This window comes from Thermobia domestica, unplaced genomic scaffold, assembly GCF_964235325.1.
Source record: "Thermobia domestica unplaced genomic scaffold, izTheDome1.hap1.1 HAP1_SCAFFOLD_175, whole genome shotgun sequence".
NCBI classification, from domain to species: Eukaryota; Metazoa; Arthropoda; class Insecta; order Zygentoma; family Lepismatidae; genus Thermobia; species Thermobia domestica.
The window spans coordinates 394457-416549 of record NW_027655912.1 but is presented as its reverse complement, the minus strand read 5'-3'; the positions used below and the strand labels follow the sequence as shown (position 1 = coordinate 416549).

Below are 22093 nucleotides of genomic sequence, written 5' to 3'. Positions count from 1 at the left end.
TAACAGGTTGCCGCGTGCTGTTGAAAGAAGGCATAGGGACGTTCATGGGGGCGTCAATTGCGCGTAAAATTCCTCAAATATTCGCATATACACTTCATTGTTTACTGTTGTTTCAAAAAATATGGGACCCACAATCCGACTTGCTAATACAGCACACCATACCCCTATTTTCTGATAGTTAAGAGGTTCCTCATGAATCTTATGGGGATTGGTTGTTGACCAGTATCTGCTGTTTTAAATGTTTACATGTCCTGTCAGATAGAACCAGGCTTCATCACCCATAAAATACAGCATTGGGTCCAATTTTTCATTATGAACCATTCCAAGTAACCATGTGTGGTAATTCACACGTTTTTGCTTATCTCCCTCCTTAAGTTCTTGGACACATGACACTTTGTATGGCTTCATCCGTAGATCTTTTAAGATAAGTTGATAAGATCTACGCGAAATGTTCACTTATTGCGACAATTTCCGTGTCGACTTCTTTGGGCTCTGGATCATTCGTGTTTGAATATCCGCGATCACAGCAGATGTACGAACAGATGGAGCTCGATTTTTTTTTTTTTTTTTCCACACTGCATCTGTAGTGCGCCACTTCTTCACCAAATCCGGCATACTGCTCTTTGCCGGCACGGAAACGCCAGCAAACTTCCTTGCAAACATGTTCTGCGTTGCCTTAAGTGAACCGGTAGACACGTACGCCTCTACTATTACGATTCTTTCTTGTAGAAAATACATCTTGCTGAGATTTACTTCATGCGCCTTAACAAAGTCTTCACGGCCTTCGTACTGAAAACTGACAACATACTACACAAACGTTGTCGCAAAAATAGACGATTTAAAAAGAGTTATCGCAACAACGGACGATAATGTGCAGTTTGTCTGTCTGTGGCGGGCCAGTTTTTCATTCGCCAGCCGGTACAAGGGGACGCCAAATCGTAGACTCGCATCTGCCACAATTTTTCTTTTGTTCGTCACCAGTAAGTACGCCAGAAATTTTTATTTGGGAGGGTGTTCAAAATAAAAGGGGGGGTGCTTTCAGAATAGTAATATACATTTTTAAACAAACTGAAAGAAAACAGTATATTTTGTTGTGCAACTATTGCAATGATGATGATGATGATGCTACTACTACTACTTCTACTACTACTACTACTACTACTACTACTACTAATAATAATAATAATAATAATAATAATAATAATAATAATAATATAAGCTCTTCGTAGTGGTAGGTTCAATAGAGGAAGTTCACATACTTGAGCATTTATTATTATTAAACTAAATAATACAGTGAAACCTCTCAAAACGGACATCGGTAGAACATGATTATTAGTTCCTAAATAATAGGTGTCCTAAAACGAAGGGTTCTCTCTCATAACACCACACCACACCAAGGGCACCCATCAGTGGGGGCAAGATGGGGTGCTCACCCCCCAGAGGAAATTATACTTCAGAATATCGAAAATCCAATAGAATTTTTACATTAGTTACAGCAAGATTTGAAACTATTTTTGAAAGGTCGCTTATACTTACCCCCCTTAGAAACCACAACATGGGCGCCCTTGCACCACACATATTTATGGCATGGAAGAATAAGAAGGTTTGTCCTTTTATGGAGGTACCACCACTATTTTACCCAGTAATTACATATTAATTAATTCCATACGAATTATTGTTATCATTTTGCAAAATTCTGCCATTATTTCAATTTATTCACCCCCAGTAAGTTTTAGTGGGTGTTTTTTTTTTTTCAAAATATTAATTAGGAAAAAATTCTCTCGTCCCATGCTGAAATCACATTCGTTTAGTAATTAATACTGTACATAGTTGCAATTTCATTATTTTAATGTTCTAACCCTGTTGTTAATGTTAATGGTTGTAATATTATTTGATCTCTTAATCTTCGCTCCTGCCCCTTCCTGGCTACGTTATTGGCTCTGAATATCTTTCATAAGAAAATTATTCATTGATTTGTTTTCCAGAAATCCAGTTTTTCAATTTACACTTTTTTCTCTTTTTCTTAATATAGCTTAATTTTAATAATCCGCTCAATAAATTTACGTGAATAAAAATATACTTCACAAAAAATTAAGCTAGCGATAAATGCGTCACTGCATAACACTAAACTCAGTCTAAAAAATATATATATAATTCTTACTTCGATCGATCTTTTCATTTCTAAAAACGTTTTGACTACACCCTTCTAACTTCCGTCCGTTGATACATCACTTGTAGAGTAGCATTACCAACTGAATCTGGTATAGGTTTATTATTATATTGTCACATTTTTCCTTATTGAGGAGGAGGTAGATGAATGACTGCTCAAGACGTTGCCAATTTCAGTCATCTGCATCTGTCCAATAATCTCTTTTCTAGGGAACGACCGCGGAGCCCAGGAGGGTAGGTATGAGTGGGTCTGTTTTGTCAATTGTTTTGATCGAAACACTGCCCGAAACAATGAGGTCATGTAGTTCTCGAAGCCGTACATGAGAACGAGGTCGCTTCGTATTTTGAAGTGAAATAAATAAGAATATTGCCTTCTTTCCTAAACGCTAAACCATTTTTAACTTGATGTAACAAATAACCTATATGATACTGATTGATACAATTTGATTTGGGGGAGTATTCCTTTTCCATCCAGGGGTGTGTGTAAAGAAATTTGGAGGGGTGTTAGAGGGGTGTTGGGGAGGTGTAGATTACTCCCTGTTCGTCACCACACAGAACTTACTTTAATACCAATGTAACCCTCCTAAACAGTTTTTCAGGCAGGTAGTTCGTCGCGCTATGGCATCGCGTGTTTGCTGTAGATTTTCTCGTAGTTGTTCTATGGCCGTTGCTGGAGCCCGGCTGATGGTTAAGAGCCGTCGCACGATGTCCCACATATTCTCGATAGAGTTTAGGTACGGAGACCTACATGCCAGGGTAGAAGACGTATACTAAGTAGAGCATACTGGGTTGCTCTGGCGTTATAGAGACGTTTGTTATTTTGTTGGAAGATGAAGTTCTAGAAAGTGTCCAGAAATTGTTGGACAAGTCCCGAAAAATGTTCAGGATTGACGACATTGTGAATGTATAAAGCATTAGTTATAGTTACGCTCCCTGAAAGAAGACTAGAGATGAGTGTGATGTGTAACTTATAAACCCCTCTCCGAAATTCTAATACATGTACTATGGGTTCTTTATGACGAGTGTGAACACATGCAGGGTTTTCCAGCTCACCTACATATCTAGAAACACACATGACCGTCCCTAAATCCAAGATAGAAACATCTCTAATTTCTGTCCATCAATTCACCTTGCTACTTAAGTCTTCCGACACCACAAAACATGCAGTTGATAAGCAGGTGCCAAGAGTAATTGTGCGGGTGGAAAATGGGAATATAGACTTGCATCAATAGTCAACTGTTTAGTGTTTGAGCATTCACGTGAGGAGTCATGGTTGCTCTGATTGCACGAACAGTCGCAGTCCTGACAGTCAGGCCTTCCTGAACGATTATTTTGTCCATGTGCTCTCAAGTGTCTCACTTGAGTGCTGGGGACATATCCACTTCGAGGACCCTACGTTTCACATCGCGGAACGCCACAGATGGATCACTGCAGTGGCGTAACTAAAGGTTTGGGGACCTCTCCGCAGACAGCGTGGAGTGGAATCCCTTCTTTACGTCCAACTTCACGATTTGGGGGGCCCTGATGGCTTGAGACCCCCGCAATGCGGGGTCTGCAGAGCCCTTCTTTACGCCCCTGGATCACTGGCACTCAAATCCCAAGCAAGCAGTGATTCTGCTGAAGAGCGACCACCCGACCTTTAGCAATCTCAAGATTCGGGTCGACCACAGTAGCCTCACTCAAAGTCACTTATATAAGCTCCCTTGGTTTGATACAAAATAGGCGCTCGCTTGATTTGTTGTACCGCATTTGTTATGCTCTCTTACAGTAGATCGATGGTTGGAGACTTTTAGTATAGACTTTGTCTTTCAAACGTCCAATAAATAAAAATCACAGGAAGAAAGTCCTGTAACCCAGAATGCCAGAGACCTTTGTTGATAAGCCTCCTACTGACAAGGGAAGAGAGTCAGATTATATATCGAAGTGGAAAATGGTTTATACACCAATCGAAAGCACTAATGACGCCTATTATGAAACTGTAATAAAATTTTCCGAATGCATATACTGTGCAAGTTATATGAATATACAGGGTGTCCAGAAAATCTGTTCCCACTCCTAGAAATCCCAAACGGTGAGATAGATGCCAAAAGAGGGAAACATGTATTTGATCATTTTAAAAATGCAATGTATCAAAGCAAAAAATGTTGTACCAGGCTCACCCGCAGGGTCCCAGGAAGGGTCCAACTCAAAATTTTCAAATGGCAAGGGAGGTCAAGTAACATATCGTTGAAAAGCTGTTGTTATATGAAAGAAGACGGAACAAGTCCCGATTCTCTAAAATTACCCTGTGCAAAATGGAAGCCGGTCAAAATGTCAGCAAAAACATCATTGTAAAGTCTATGACCACCCCGATAAATCTGAAACGGTGAGACAGATGTCAAAGCAGGAAAACACGTTGTCAACATTTCAAAAGTGCATTAATTGAAAATGAAAATATTTGTCCCAGGGTCCTCCACAGGGTCCCAAACGGGGTCCTATTCAAAAATTTCAAATGGGAAGGGAGGCCAAGTAGCATATCGTTGGAAAGCTATTGTTAAATGAAAGAAGACGGAACAAGTCTCGACTCTGAAATTACCCTGTGCAAAATGATGGCCTGTCAAAATGTATACCCTCATTTCCCTTCTCCGAGAGCATTCGTTTTCCATTTTGCAATTGGCACTTGTTGTCATTGTGAGACACTTGCACATTCGCTGTTCCTTGTGCAATATATATATATATATATATATATATATATATATATATATATTGTTTGAATCAGTTTATACTTGATAATTCAGACAACGAGCATAAGTACCACTATTGTACATTATATGTTAACTAGTCAATTCTATGCTCAAAGATGTCAAATGTTATTTCTTTCCTTCTCTTTATTTCCTAATTTGCTTTTATTTTATTATATTTCTTTATTTATGTAGACATTACTGGGCCCAAAGAGCAAAATGTCACAGTAGAAGTATTTTTTTTTTCTTTCCGTTGAATACAAGGATTAAAATGAAGACAAACTAAAACCCGACTACAGAAAGGAAAACTAAATCGCAAGATGTTTGCACAATCTTATCGTAGAGCGTCGAAACTTGTTCCGTCTTCTTTCATTTAACAACAGCTTTCCAACGATATGCTACTTGGCCTCCCTTCCCATTTGAAATTTTTGAATAGGACCCTGTCTGGGACCCTGTGGAGGACCCTGGGACAAATATTTTCATTTTCAATTAATGCACTTTTGAAATGATGACACACGTGTTTTCCTGTTTAGACATCTGTCTCACCGTTTCAGATTTATCGGGTGGTCATAGACTTTACAATGATGTTTTTGCTGACATTTTGAGCGGCTACCATTTTCACAGGGTAATTTTAGAGAGTTGGGATTTGTTCCGTCTTCTTTCATATAACAACAGCTTTTCAACGATATGTTACTTGACCTCCAGGGGCGAACTGGCCCACCCTGCTACCCTGCAAATGCAGGGTGGGCCCCCCAAACAGGTGGGCCCCCTTCACCAATTTTAAAAAGATGTGCTCAATTAAACCTACCCGCATCAAAAATATGGCAGAGTAATTCCCGAAAACTTGTGTTTTGCATAAAAAAAGACATAAAGTTAACTTTCATGAACAGACCTTATTCTTCTTCACGTTTATCGACTTGAAAAGGTTCTGTCTATGAGACAATCAGGCCCTAAAACATTGCGGGGTTTGTGATACAGCAGCTGTTAAAAACGAGCACGATAACTACTACTTTTTTTTTTAATATAAGAAACACAGTAGATTTCAGGCTGTTATTGGATTTGGATACCATTGCCTACTCCGGTCCTTTTAGAAGCCGGCGAGTGGCGATATTTTAAAGAAACAATAGTTTCGTAGATATTGTTATTGTGGAAAGTGGAGGTGGAGCCGGAACGCTTTTGAACTGCATTGTCCTCAGACCAAGCTTCGAAGAAAGAAATCGGATCAGGTTTCGTTGTTTTTTTGTTTTTTTTTTTTTTTTCAGTGCGGTAAAGCGAAACGAAATTAGCCGCCACTATCAACGATTGTTTTATACAAACCGGTCGGCTGGGTCAACTTTCTTATGCGCCATTTCAGCTAAATCCTTCTCGGGTCGAGAGGGTCGGGTCGAGTTGAACGTCGACCCGATCCGACTCATGACCCGAATAGGTTTTAGCCGAAACGACGCATAAGAAAGTTGACCCGAGCCGACCCGTGGCTAGAGCAGCCCTGACCTGACCTGTGACCCAAGGAGGTTCGACTCGAGTCCTGACCCGATGAAGCCTGACCTGGCCCGTTTGAGAGCACTAGATGCCGGCACTGGGCTCAGTAAGCGTTGGTGTAACTTCTAAAAGTGCTGAACACTTATGCTGTCAGTCAAATCAGCGTGTATATCGTGTAAATGTTAACTTCCCTTTAGTTATTTAAAGTTAATTTAAAATAAAAGTGTAGTAAAATGTAAAAATTATTTGTGATGTGCAAAGTAGGTATTCATATGAAAAGAGAAGAAAGGCCAGCCGAGGAATGGGCGGACTACACTAGACGATAGACGATATGTAATCTTTCTGCGACATGAAGGAAGATATGATATTATGACTTACTTATGTCAAGGAAAATCTTGCGTTTCGAAATCTATCGCAAATTTACCTCCAATCGAATTCTTTGTGTTGCATTGAGGCCACAAAGTTACAGTTTTTCAAGTTTCCAACACTGACATGTCTGTTGTCTCACCTGACACGCTTGGAGGGAGGAGAAGTTGTCTGTTAAGAACGGGGCGTACTTCCTCGAGATTATACAGCAATATTTAGACGAGTTTGTGTATGTGGGTTACAACATTTTCTTCTCGCCAAAATGACAGGTACAGAGAGAGATTGCGGCACATTCGCGAGCAGACTCCCGACTGAAGTAAGTGGTATTTTTTACGTATCAAGGAGGGGAGCACCAGATCAGCTATGACAAAATACGGATCTTCGTTAAGTAGGGTGGTTGCAGGTTTGGTTACTTAAAAAAAAAAAAAAAAAAAGTTTCAGATGTTATTTTACATGAAAACGCAATAAAAATTGCCTCAAAATTAATTAACGTTTCCCAAATGTCTATATCTCCTCTACTGCTTTTTTTTTTTTTTTTTTTTTTTAATCTGATGGCACTTTCTGAAACACCAGTCTATTTTGAGATTTCCAGCAGACATGGGTAAAATCATGTCAAAATTAACTAGTTTATATGTAATACATATGAAGAATTCCAAGTACACTTTTTACATTTTTATACAGTGGGCCCTCATTTCAGTTTAGCAGGGTGGGCCCTATGGTTGCCAGTCCGCCCCTGTTGACCTCCCTTGCCATTTGAAAATTTTGGGTTAAACCCTTCCTGGGAACCCTGCGGGTGAGCCTGGGACAACATTTACAAGGAAGTTTAACCCTTTCAGTCACCTCGTCCTATAAATAGGACAGTGGATTTAAACCTTCGTTATTCTTTTATATTTTCGTTTCACATGCTATTTTTTATCCCGTTGTGTATTTAAAAGGTCTTTGTTTTAGTATCGAGAAGTTCCGACAACAATTATACAAAATTGTAATTCTTGTCATGAATATTTAGAAGGCGGGTTTCATTAAACAATGAAGTTGAAGAAGTGCTCACCTAAAAACAGGTCGAGAGCTTTAAAACAAAAGAAAATTCGCAAATTTTATTTTTTTCCTGATAAATTAGATACAAAATATATCAATTAATTAGTTTTGAGAACTTTATACTCTAAAGGTTTCATTCAACGTGCTTTTAAAAAATCGTGCTAGATATAGGACAATGTGACTGTTACTACCCTGATCGGTTCGGAATCAGAAAATGATTCACACGTGAATAAAACATTGTGTACGCAGTTTGCTAAGCTTAATGCTACACGTTTGACGCGTTTTATCTTCGCTCGTTTAAAAATGGATGAAGAATACATCAGGTGTTGTGGAAAAGGTGAACCAGGAGTTAGAACAAACAGAAAGAAACTCAGTTGTGATGAGATTCTGTCTTTGATCGAAAATGGCAATGTATCAGATTTAGAAGATTTATGTGACGAAGAAGGTAACGAGCTCCAGGATTTTAGAGATGATTCTCCAGGTGAAGAATCTGAATTGCTATTGAACGACAGTGAGTTGCCGCCTTTATTCGAAGAATTTGAATCAAATCCTGTTCGAGACAATGATCCGAGTTTCGATTTTCAGTCAAATAATTACCTTGCTTGTGTGAACGTAAATAGTAACCAATCTGTTAGTGAGAGTGTTATCTTCCATACGTGCCTAACTGAAAAGGAATTTCAGAAACAGTATTTTTGTGACAAAGAACTAACCGCGAAAAAGGATATAACTTGGATTCAAGGATCCAGCTTTGAGACACCGCCTATGGAATCTTTTGTGAATACACCGGATGATATCGTGGAGTTACGAAATCCAACCCAAATTTTTGAAAGATATTTCACTGCAGATCTTCTTGAAAATATGGTTTATGCAACAAACTTGTACGCAGTACAAAAAAAAATGTTGCGAACTTTCCTTTTACGAATATTGATGAAGTTAAAACCTTTATTGGAATACATCTTGTCATGGGAAACTTAGGTCATCCTCGGGTTAGAATGTAGTGGGAGCCAGGATTTCGGAATGGGCTTATAGCAGATAACATGACACTGAACCGATTTTTTAAACTTCGCAATAATTTCCATGTTGTGGACACTTTTAATAAGAATTTAAATTTAACCGATAGATTCTGGAAGATGAGACCAATCTACGACGCTATCAGGAAAAGATGCAAAGAACTTGCCATGGAAGAAAATTTGAGCGTAGACGAACAAATGATTCCATTCAAAGGGACTCTGAATGTGAAACAATACATTCGTAACAAACCTTGTAAGTGGGGTGTAAAAGTTTTCGTTCAGTTACATTCTTCTTTGACTGATCTGTTCACTACAAAAGTTCACGCACATTATCTTAATGCACATCATCTCCTGTCAATACAAGGTCATGGAAGTATAAAGACGTACTGCCCTTGCGCCTCAACCAAATGGAGAGCGTACCTCTGTACTTACTTTGGTGTGTATATTCTAATCTACAACTACTGAAGAACATTAAGGTATTACAGAGTAAATATGAAAATACGTTTCCTTATTTCATGGATGCAGAAGAGCCTGTTTAACAATGAAGTAGTACTAATCCAACTCATTATTATTATTATTAGGTTAGGATTTAGATTTCTGGGCTTGCAGCATCTAAGGCCATTTAGCCCTTCACGTTTGAGGGATGACGTCCCTCGGCGAACACACAATCCGGGGAAAGGGAAAGAAGAAAGGATGGGGAAAGGAAGGAAGCGGCCTGGGACCTATAAGTTAGGTACCACCCCAGCATTTGCCTGGTGTGAATGAGGAAAACCCAGGAAAACCTCATTCAGGGTGGCTGGCCTGAAAAAGCGTTTTACACTTTTTCGACGGGTGCCCCCACCGGGAATCGAACCCGGGACCGCTCATTATTATTATTATTTGATTTGATTTGATTTTTAGTTTAGCGTCCCTTTCAGCAGCTAGGCTATATGAGACATGGACCTACTGATTAACGTGGAATCCGAACCACATGGGCTCCCGCCGGGAATCGAACCCGGGTCTCCCGCGCCAAAGGCGCGTATGCTAACCGCTTAGCCACGGAGGAGCCCTCATTATTATTATTATTATTATTATTATTATTATTATTATTATTATTATTATTATTATTATTATTATTATTATTATTATTATTATTATTATTATTTAATTTGGCGGAAGTATTGTTCCTTCTGAATTTCTACAACGAAGATAATATTGAATTATAGATTACAGGAGTGGTTTCCAACCTTTTTTGATCAACGATACACTTTACTGAACGCCACGTCATCGCGCCCTACTTGCTTGATATTTTATTATTAATAAGAACATAAATTACAAATTAATACAAATAATAAATATATGAATTATATATTAGTGTAAGCCAATAAGTAATATAACTGACAGATGAAACCACGCTTCATCTCTCGAATACAAGAGCATGGGATACAAGTAAATATTAACAATATCAGTCAAGAACCAGCTGTAATAAGCAATTAAACTAGCTTCATCTTGTTTTTCACGCACATTTTAGTAGGATAGAGATTAGATTTCTGGGCTTTTGGTATCTATGGCCATGTCAAACCGGCACGTATGAGAGATGACATTTGTTGACGATCACACTGCTCGGGGAATTGAAGAAAGAAATGGGATAGAAAGGAAGCAACCTGGGACCGTTATGTGAGCTGCCATCCCAGCATTTGTATGGTGAGAATGAAGAAAACAAACCAAGGAAAACTTCAATCAGGATGGATGGGTTGAAAACGCTTTCACACTTTTTAGATCAAGTGTCACCACTGGGAACATACACAACTGTCGCACAATATGGTCAGAAATGGAGCTCTTATAATAGTCGGGTTATTTTGAGAGGGATATATCAACGTGTTGAGATTATCTCTGAATCCGCTTTCTACAGCTCTTGATTTAAGTCGTCATAAATTCTGTCTTCCAGACTTCTTTTTAATTTACAATAAATCTTGTTTTTTGAACCCAGGATATTTTGGAGCACGTCTTTATTTAAATATCAATTTGTTATTCAAATGAGAACTTCACTATTTTCCACTTAACAACAACTTTCGACATACAAAATTACCAATACCCATGCTTTCTTCCAGATTTTTTTTCCAAGAGGGCAGAATTATAACGTGAGGGGACTGCACTGATTATACAAGATAATTTGTAAACACAATTTATTTTATCTTAGTTCCCCGAAAGTATTCCTACAAGAAACACCAAAGTATCTTCAGTTGAGGGAGTCAGCAGAGCGACATTGGTAGTGTGGTCAGCATCTCATTCTTACTACATACGCGCATATTTATATGCCTTTTGGTTTCATGTGAGACACCTTGTACTTACTTTCTGTTAAAAGATGCAATATTTCCGTAATGCATAATCTTCATCCTTTTCCCCGGGTGGATTCTCACAGCAGATCAATCTCAAATTTAGTTTAGATTTTGATTCGGTAATAATTTGTTTCAAATCTTGAGCTACTCCTTACCTCGTTAAAATTGGACAATTAAGTAAGTCAGACTTATGTACAAACATCCAATATAAATCTATAAATATGTATAACTATTCCTGATCCAAAATATGCGTAGGACTTCTAGACGTCCCGGTTTAGCCTAATCAGTCCCTGATTTACATTTGTATCCTCAAAAATTGTTGAAAATCCCAAATGCTCCAATTTTTGTTCTCCAAAACATGAATTCATATAATACGGGCGATATTTAAAAATACTTCTTTTATTAGTCATAGATACTAAAGGAATAATCTATTATCTGTCGCTAACATTTAATGAATGTTGATGTATTATTTAATTAACTCTAGCACAAAGTAAGTGCACAACTATAACTATGTCATAAGTCCTAGAGCACTTAAAATTAAAGAGAGTTTAACATTATAATTCAGATATATCAGATGTAAATATTTTATAAATTACTATTTTCAAGTGACCAAGTGACTTCATTCCTTAGATGTCTGAACTTATTATTAGTTCCAAGTTACCCCAATTTCCCCTATGCAGCAACAATTACAAGTTTATATATCTGAGACAGAGCCGTAGCTAGAGATTGGCGCACCTACACGCACCGTACCAAGCTTTTCTTTTTCTTTCTTTTTTCTTTTTTGTACATCTAACAGAAGCAGCTTTTGTTGTTATACGCTGGATTTTTATCAAGCTGCTTGGACAGACCATTGCAACAGTCAAAAGTTATAATTATGTATGCTTTTACAAATAAAAGCTGTTTTCAAGAGGCTCATTTTGGAATTCTTGTTAAAGTTGACAAAAATATCTTCGGTTTTGGAGAACAGATATGGAAATTTACAACTATTTACGACGTTTCATACTATCGATAAGAAATAAAATTTCAATACATTAGAAACTATGTACTTTTAAAATGTTCGAAATGAGTAACAGTATTAATTTCCAATAATAAATGTAAACTTCTGTTATTTTACTCTGTATGTGACAACACAAATAGCATTTTAATTTCGATTATTTTACGGTAAAAAAAAAAAAAAAAAAAAAAAGTGAAATGTAACGGAAATTTAAAAGAAGCTTCCTTTGCGAATTTCCCAAAGCTTTCATTCTCACTGTCGTGATTAATCCGATTGTGTAGAAAAGCATGATTACCTAAGTAAACAATCACCATCAAAATGCTGTACACATATTTCTGTCTTTGAGCGTTTCTGATTTTGAAAACTGTCCTCCGTAGACTATAAGTCATTACTCGTCACCTCGTATATTAAATCATCATTAACAAATCATTTATAATAACCTTTTAGAGTAATATGTAAAAACTTGTTATGTCTCTCATTGAAACGTTTGGGTTGCGAAGGGAGCGAGCAAGAATTTTTTTTACAAATCCATTTCTTTGCAAACAGACAAGAATATCGAATTAATAGGGCGCCAATACGTTTTCGATGGGACACGTCGTATACTCATTTCCAACACTTTTTCTTTCCTCTTACTCGTTCAGCGCCTTCTTGCTTTCAGCGCCGAGCGACGGCCCCGGTCGCTCCTTCCTAGCTACGGCTCTGATTTGAGATAGAAAGAAAATCATACATAATCATGGAGTTTTTTCTATTATAATATAAATTTACTTGTTTCGATCACACAATAATAGATTGAAGAAAGAGAAGCGAGTAACTATTTATAGTTTCACTATTTTATATTAAGTTGCATACAGTGGTATTCAATTTCGTGGATTAACAAACATGAACATAAATTATAACTTTTTAGTCATGTTTATTGCTGTATTTCATAATAGAAAGATTACTTACAAATTCGTAAGTTCAACTAGCTTAGAGCCAACCACACAGTTAAAGATAATAGATGCCCACACTTTATACAGACGGTGTCCTTCAAAACGATGATAGCAGAACATTCACTTCTGTAGCACTTTCAGAACTGGTAAATCCTGTTCATAAAATATGAAGTTGTCCATGGCATTGTGAGTAGAGGCATACAGTTCAGTGGTAGACTTACTGCTTCAGACTGGATCACGTGAACAAGCGTCAATTGAGTGTCATTCACTGAATAATGTTTATCTTTTATTTATCTAAATAACTTGGTACAGCGAGCAGAAAATGAGTAGTAACTTTCGTATTGGTATTTGTTTACAAGAGAAGAAGATTATCAAAGTTTTCACGTTCATCAATCTTAATTTATTTATCACGCTTAACACCAAAGTCAACAATATTGTCTAAATCATAATTACATAATGTTAATTCAAATCATATCTAGGAATCTTTAATATGTTGTATTTATTAGATTATTAGGTTTGTTACAATTTTAAGTAACACAATAAGGTATGTCAATGATACTGAAGATTTGAACCAAATGTATCGATATTTTGCTAATACATTTTGCGCTTAAAAAGTAACGATTTCAAATTTAATTTTGAGCGTGCCGTGACTTATTCCCCATCAATTCACAGTTATAAATACAGCCAGTGATTTATTTGTGGATTTTGTAGAAGGGGGGAATATTTATACAAGACGGTTTTCCGTATAACAGAACAACTTTAAAATCGGGTTGGGACAACGTTAGTTTTAAACCTACCTACTTGGAAATTATGGTACTAATTTGATAGGCAGTATCCAAATTCATTTTTCTAACTTTTTTAAGAAACAATTTTGATAAATACGAGTAGGTACGTTAGATAAGATTAAATTGCATGCGTTACTTACCTTGGTACTTTTCGTCCTTCTGCTGAGGACAAGAGTGTAGCATTCAGTAAAAACCCTATAGATACATTGCAATCTGCACTACTTTTCATAACAAGTGTCACACTCCTAGGTAAAACAATTTTGTTGTGACAAGTAATTCTTTAGTCCGTTCTAATTGGTCTTTGAAGACGAAATTTCTCGCCCGAGCAATAAATACAAGAAGTAAGAGTTTACTTTGGTCAGAACAGTGATAGGTGCACACACACTTGAACCTAATTTTATTAAATAGAAGGGGAAAGACAGTACTAAATGTCATTCTTCATATCATAAATAAGTTTTTGTACCATTTTGTCCCTTCTACTTAATAAAATTAGATTCAGGAGTGGGTGCACCTATCACTGTTCTGCTGAAAGTAAACTTTTGGGCAACAAAACATAATGGTGTTAAAACGAATCCAGAATTAAACAAAGACCGTAATCTGGTCTCTCAAGAATCATAAGCATGTATTAAACAACTACCAATAAGACAGGTGAGAGAGGGGTAGCCCCGGTCAGTTCGATATAGCGTGAAAAACTTGTCGTAAATAGAAGCAGATAGTGGCGCCTTACTGGCAGCTGTCAGATAAAGTAATTTTAAGAGTGACTCCATTGTAAGAGTGATAGGTATTAAATGAAGGCGTTTCTTTCGCTACGTTTGATGTAATATTAGGCAAAATATTTGACACTGCAAGTACTATTGCATTTGGTACTTTTATTAAGTGACATTTTAGGTAGCCATTATGCTTGTATAGTTCTAAAGCAATCTATAAATTAGTACATTCATTTGTTTGTATGTTGGTGTTGATCGTGTTTTACTTAAAACATGCGTTTTGGATAGCCCCGGTCAAACGGATGGTATAATGGCAGCTAGGGACCGGGGCTCGCCGACATTGAAATAAACAATAGTAAAGAAGTTTTGACAGTCAACCCCCAAACAAAGCTCTTCAAGTGTAATCTAACTCAGAGGCCGGAGATGATGAAGTTAACAAGAAACTTCCACTGAATCCAGTCGTATATATTCATTTGATGATTTTTTACCAATACCAACAGATTTATATTTCAAATATATAAAGGTGTTGACGAAAATATATGTAACTTCAATGAATAAGTAGTTTTCTAAATCTTCTCTGCACGAAACTGCGGTTTATTATCCATCCCTGCAGATACCCAACTATCCTAAAGTTAATGAGTAAATTTGAAATATTAACGGTATTGAAGTTTTTTTCTTTCATATGTAAAGCATGGGGAAATTACTCACTGCCATTACCTAACCGTGTGGGAAATAACGGTCAATTGAGTATGTTCATATTTTCGGTTTTAGCTTGACAATGAAATAAGATATGTATTTCGAAATTGGTCACAGTAAACTAGACAGAATTACCTATAGGATCGACTTATCGCGGAAACTTTTCGTGCTTTACGACCTAGATTATAACGATTTTTTCTTAGGTGACCGCCATTTCCACATTCTCCCCTACTACCTAGGGGAAAAACTTTACATTTTCTTTCATGTTTACTCTCCAAACTGAAACAGCCCTTGTACAATATTTACAGTTTTTACAACAAAATCACAAGAAAAGATTGATTGCCGATTTCACCTTGGGTTAAGCTTAAGTATGACTTACAGCATGTTATCTAATGTCTTTAGAAATTAACAATACTTTCATACCGTATCTTTCTTTAGAATAGTGAAGCAATAGGAGGTTGTTTTACATCGGATACTGTCGTTCTTCCCAGTTAGTTTGTTGGTAGCAGCGTGATGTCCACTTCTTACATATATGGCATACTTTTCTGCATTGAAAGAAGTAATGTCTGGTCCATTAACGTTTATGAAAAGAAGAGCTTAGAAGGTTTTTACAGATAAATGGTTTCTAGTGTCAGTATGCTGTGTTTAAGGTGCAAAAGCCTCTCTCTCACACTCTACAGAATAAACTGGAAAACCACTGATTCTCGTGTTAAGATTTTGTAGATTTGCCTCAATAGTAAAAGATTGCATCTTATGCTCTCGGAATTCCTGCAGAATTTTGGCTGAATCGTCAGATAATATTATTATTATTATTTAGAAATTTCCATTACTTCTTTGTTGCTGTATAACATTCTTGCACACAATTATTCTGGCCAGTTGGATTGTAGCAAAACCTCGACCCCACTGAACGTTTCGTTAGGAAAGCGAGACCGTATGTTATCTGCTTATTGCAATCTTGTTTCCTGGTATTTCTCAAGAGGACTGTCCGAAGGGTTTGCAAGTGGGACTCCACAAAACTGACCAGTTTCTTCAAACTGACGTTGTAATTCTTCGATGGACATGCCGTCTTTTTCTTTCAACGCTTCCAGAACACAGTTGTTTCAATTTTGCTAGTTGCCTTACAAGGGATGCTGACCTTTTTTGCAGAAACAGGCTAAGGACATATAGAGGTTCCAGTGCATCTCGGAGCATAGACATTTCATGAACAAAATTCTACTTAACAAGTTTTACGTACAGGTTCGAAGATATTGCACGCTGCTGAAAGCCTCTTTGCAAATTTGTAGAAGCTTCTCGAAAGTGTTCCACTAGCGCAGGGTAGGACTTCCACAATGCTTTTACTGAACGGTAAGAAGAGCCTAACCACCGTATATCAAAAGCTTTAGTAATATTATAGAAACGAATACCTAGTTCTTCTGATATTTATTCGATTTATCGCCTGTTGTTCTGGGACATTGAGTAAACACTGTATAATCGCTCTACAAGGTTTTGAAAGTGAACCGTATCTGAAATCGTATTAACAACCTTGTGAACAGCAAGTTCCAGCTTATTACTCATGCAGTGAAACACGAATAAATTGGTGTCTAATTCTCGCTGCAGTAAAGACACATCACTATTTATTTCGCCATCAGTACAAACTGCTATAAGTCTTTCTCGTAATATCGTTTTGGAAAGATTCATACTTTCACATATTTTAATCATGGAATCACAAACCTCTCTACCTGTAACTCAAATAAACCTAAAAATACATTGCTTCACACCTTATTAACTATCTCGGATATACACAATGAAAAATAGATTTATGAGACACCGTGAAGAATTCGCTATCATTAGCGCGAAGGGTTCATCGGAATTCCCAAGATACTCGCCCAGTTTTTCGTTCATTTCTGTAGGTACAAAGCCAATAATATTTGCACACGTAACATTGGAGTAGAGAACTTGTCCTATGTCCATTTATTTCTTACAATTTAATAAGATGTGGGTGCACGGTAAGCGACAAACGATTTCTAAATATCACAGCTGTCTTTTAAATACGAAATTCATTCACAATTTTCATCTATCTTCTGCATTTGACATTGAAACCTTTATTTCTTACCTATTCCTTTGTTCACATGTTGACAAACATTTGTTGTGTGCAATAGACTTTTCGAGGTCATAGATTTATCAAGAAGTTCCTTTGATGTTTTTGCAGTAACACCATTGCACCATACACTTTGAACATTTAGTCTTCTTTCTGTATGAATTCCGATTTCACGAACGGAATCAGATAAAGTACACACAATGCAAACCTCATCAGTATTCTGTTTAGCACCTAGCAATGTTCGTTTCATTTTCCACTCGCAAATTGTTCTTGATCACATATGGAAGGGAACAGGCCACTGGGGCCAGAAATAACCTCACCATTATTAACACTAGGCCCCGAATCATTTTCATCTTTTTGATGAAATGTCTGTAATGTGGTTTCGGACGTTGCACTATCTTCAGACTTTGCCTCTTACTTTGTCTCCTGGAATTACTTGCCTTTTCATCGTCAGGAGCTTTTCTTTTATTAAAATATAGTCTAACATCAATTTCGTTCTGTTCTTTTTAACGTGCCTGTCAACGAAAAAGCTATCAATTCACAACTGCAGTGACTGCTCACTGATGACTGAAAATATTATATTTTATGACTGTGCTACTCAGGTTACTTAAGACCCCAGTGGTACAAGCAGCAAGATTTTTTTCTTCGGGAAGCAATACTATGAACAAGACCAACATAGCTCGCAACAATAAACATACTGAAAAATAACGAATTGCTACTAAAACGTTAAGTCGAATTACTGTACTTTATAGCAGATTGTTTATCCTAAGAGAGGGGGAAAATATCTTCCCAGGTTGGGAAGACTGAATTAAACCTAGAGACAGGGAAGTCAAAACTTAGAAGGGGGGAAATTCCCAGGCTTCCCTGGCTACAAATAAATCCCTGAATACAGCCATGAGTCCCTATTGTTATAATATCCTATAAATCAGTGATTTTTGAGCTCATATATGGCTACAATGCTCAGCGAGCAAGATCCTGATTTGATTACCGGCGAGAGCTCCTATCATTTAGATTCCACGTTAAATTTCAGATACACGTTTCATATAGCCTCAGTCCTGAAAAGGGAAGTTGAAACTTAAACTAATCAGTTAATCAATTCAGTAATTCTTTGATAGTGCAAATGGATTTTCGACCAATTTTTTAAAATAATAAATTAATAGGAGCAGTTCAAACAAAATGCTGAGATGCAATATTTTAAAAACACCGTTGAAAGACACATACATAGTGGTAATGTTTAGAAGCATAAAATTGGGAAATATTGTAAAAGACAGGGCATTGATAATCCCAATCAGAAATTTTTGCAATGAATAGTACGGCCCGAACCCTAACAGCACAATTACATAGCAGGCATATGCATATCATGTTCCCTCGGGTACATGTGAATGTGTCCAGTATGTGACTAGGTACCTCTGAGAGAGAAATCACATGGATGGCAAGTGATAGTCACAGTCTATGTCCGCCCCTAGACACATGCCTGACATGTACCTGAGGAATGTGCCTAGTAGGTTCTAGGTATGTTCCCCATGCCGTAAGAGTCAAAGAATCACAAAATTACTCTTCCAAAATATGTAAATCGCTTATATGCGTAATGTGTTTTACATTAAGGTGAGTCTAAAAAAACACTTTACACAAGTAAAAAAAATGTACCCCAGGGTGGGCGCGAACCACTAGCCTTTGGATTACTAACTACGTGCTCTTCCGACTTTTTTTTAAAACTTCCTGACTTATTTTCTACTTCAACCACTTTTCAGGACTACTAGACATGACAGGGACACGAACACAGAAACATCGAGGACAGTTAAAATTCCACCTTTGCTACTACATAGGGACTCGAACCCCCAATGGGCTTCACCTCACGATCATCAGCCTAACGCCTCAGACCGCTCGGCTACACCCACCGGCACTTGGCCACGGAGGCGACGAATAGAATACAGAAACAGAAAAGTTAAAAATAAGGACGCCCCTCGGGAAATCCCGCGCCCTGGATAGTGAGTAAGGCATCAACCAACATTCTACATGCCTCTCCTCCATGCAGTTAGTAAACTAAAGCTGCTGTCGGTGTGTGTGTGTCGCGGTTTCTATCTATTCGGTAGACATTTACACGCGAATCTGTAGATAAAGTGTAAGATAGAAGGAAAGAAGGGAAAAATAGAAGATAGAAAAGCTATTTTGTTTGTGGCTATTTCAATTTCTTCTTTTATCCATTTATTCATGTCACTGTCCAATGTTTCTGCTGTGATGGATGTGGATGTTTGTGGTGACTGGTCCTGAAAAGAGCCAGTAGCTGGATTTGGTTCGTCATCTATTGTTATTAGTGGTGGTGGTCTTCTTGTTTGGTGCGCTTTTGGTCGCCTGGGGCAGCCACTGCTACCAGTACGGTAGGAGTCGCTGATGCACGTGGCACAGAAGTTGTTCTTTCTTGGTTTCTTGCATTCTTCTTTGTGTTGCTTTCCGCAGCGGTTGCAGACTCTTTCCGCTTTGCACCAGTACTTCAGATGCCCGTACTGGGAGCAGTTATGGCATGGCATCGGCCTAGGGAGCGTCCTGGATGTTTCTAATGTATAGTGCTTCTGGTATAAGTTCACTCCGGTTTTTAGCAGTTGGTTCACTTGTTGTGGGTCATCAGAAAAATCCTGAGTAATGGCGTCGATCCTTTGTCAGTTTTGATCTTGGTCACATTGCGGATATTTAGCTTTTGTCTCCTGAGTTCCGTTTTTATTTCCTGCACATCTAGGTTAGTGGCTACGCTCTTCACAACGTATGTGAAGGTGGTGTCGTTTCTTCTATTTTGTTTTTTCGTGTTCTTGGTTTCTTGTTCAACTGTAGGTACTTCACTGTTTTCTCCGTTGATTGGCAAGGATGAAGAGTGGTCCTGATTGGTTATTATGCTGGATGGCCGAGGCTCTGTGTTCTGTCGTGCTCTGGGTAGTTGGTCCTGGAAAAGGCCGGTGTGTGATCGTTTTTTTCTTTCTTGGGTGGCTTCTTTCTTCTGCCTCCGTGACTTCACCACGGTGAAGCCGGCTGTCTCTTCTGGATCTCTATTTGCTTTGGTTTCTCTAAGTGTGGGTTTCTCACTTACGGGTGTTTCTTCTGTACGTGGGGACAGTTTCGTGTGTCGATTTTGAGCTTCATCTTGCTTATTGCGAGCGTCTTCTTCTACGTTCGTGGTCTCTTCGTCACAGTCCTTGATGTGTGCCTGTGAGCCGAATTCACATGCTCTGAAGAGCTTAAGGAACAAGCTTCTGGTAACAAGGTTGGGAAAGAGAAAGGTAATTTCTCTGTGTCCTGTCTTCTCCATCCTTATGTTTGTTAGGTCCATCTTCTTTGCTATTAGGTCCATGATGTCTCTTCCGGTTCTGAACCTGCTGCTTATGCTAGCCAGCGTTAGGGGTAGGCTGAAATCTTCGGTGACGTCTGGGTTGGTGGTCTCAATGGAAGCTTCATCTCGCTCTGTCTCATCTTGCACAGTCGGTTCTTTCTTTGTAGGAGTCTTCTTTCTTGGTCGCGGCATTGTTAGTATCACTTAACACTTTGGTCCTGGAAAGGGCCACACTTGCTGGGGGCACTTAATGTCACTATTACACTGTTGGGGAAGGATAGTCCTTGAAAGGGCCTTTTAGTCTCTAATTGTGAGTGCCCTGTGCCTCTCTAATGCTATCCCGGGGAGATAGTATTGCGTTCCCGTCAGCCGACTGTCGCTAAAAGCTTACAACCTATATGCCCAGCGCGAAGCTTGACTCACAATAGGGGGTCCAGCCGATGGAAAACAATGCCTATTTCCACAGGAAGCGGTTTGTTTAAGTGTGTTGTGAATTTTTCTTTATTAATGCGACAAGAAATCAGTTTCTCTTCTCTAATAGACTCCGTATGGAGCCTTTTTGTATCTCAGCACTGAGATCACACACTGCTAGTGAACACATCTCAGTTAACACCGCAAGGTTTACTGGTGTGTCACGGCGTCGTCTCTTCTCTCGGTTTCAATCTTCATGTTGCTGCACATAAACTCTTCTTTGCCACCCCTCCCAACTAGCAGATCAGAGATAAGATGGCTTCAAGATGAGATGGCGATGAATAGAATGCCGCAGGTAGAGGAATAAATTGTTGAGGTCTCTGGAATTTGGCTAACCAGAGTGCTCATTTAACCGCGTATATGCGACGATAACCGTTTGGGATCAGACAAAATCTGCTCGCCATGTAATTTTATAACAAAATGACGAGTGTCTGTCTACTTTATTTCATGGTTCTTCCATATTCACTTTCAAATGATCGGCGACAGTTGCCATCTAATGAAGTTGATGCGTTTGTTGCTTCTAGTACACAATCGCTTAGAAAAAGAAGCAACAAATGCATCAAATGTGGGAGATGAATTTAGAACACCCAAATTGCGCATGCCTAGCACACCTTGTGCTGTTAGAGTATCTGAAACAGTATGTACCCTAACAGCACAGGATGTACTAGGCATGTGCCATTTAGGTGTCCATTTTACCCAGGGGGTTGGGGTAAAACGGTCAATCACAATAGGTCCATTTATTTGCACATACAACTTGTTTGGTAAAACTTTCACGCTTCCTCCTATTTACATATATAGAAGAAAGAATGCAGAATATTGTACTGCAAAATTATCGACCTTCCATTCATAGCAACGTTGCTATTTCAATTTCAACCTTAAGGTGTTCATTATGCCCCCATCTCCCCTAATAACTTTCTTTTCAATGCTGCGAACGACTCTTACGAAAGAACGGAAATTCTATCCAACAGCATTTTTTTATGCTGACTTCTTTACTATCTTACAAGCGTACGTCGAATGA

The 22093-nt window shown here is 38.2% G+C and overlaps 1 protein-coding gene across 1 annotated transcript in view; it reads right to left on the bottom strand.

Moving 5' to 3' along the window:
• LOC145676500 (mitochondrial amidoxime-reducing component 1-like) overlaps window positions 1-13264 on the bottom strand; it is a gene marked incomplete at its 3' end in the record, with an annotated part of 35178 nt that extends 21914 nt beyond the window's left edge. The window contains 1 exon segment of the mRNA XM_081747310.1: window positions 13037-13264.
• Window positions 13265-22093: the final 8829 nt, after the last annotated feature.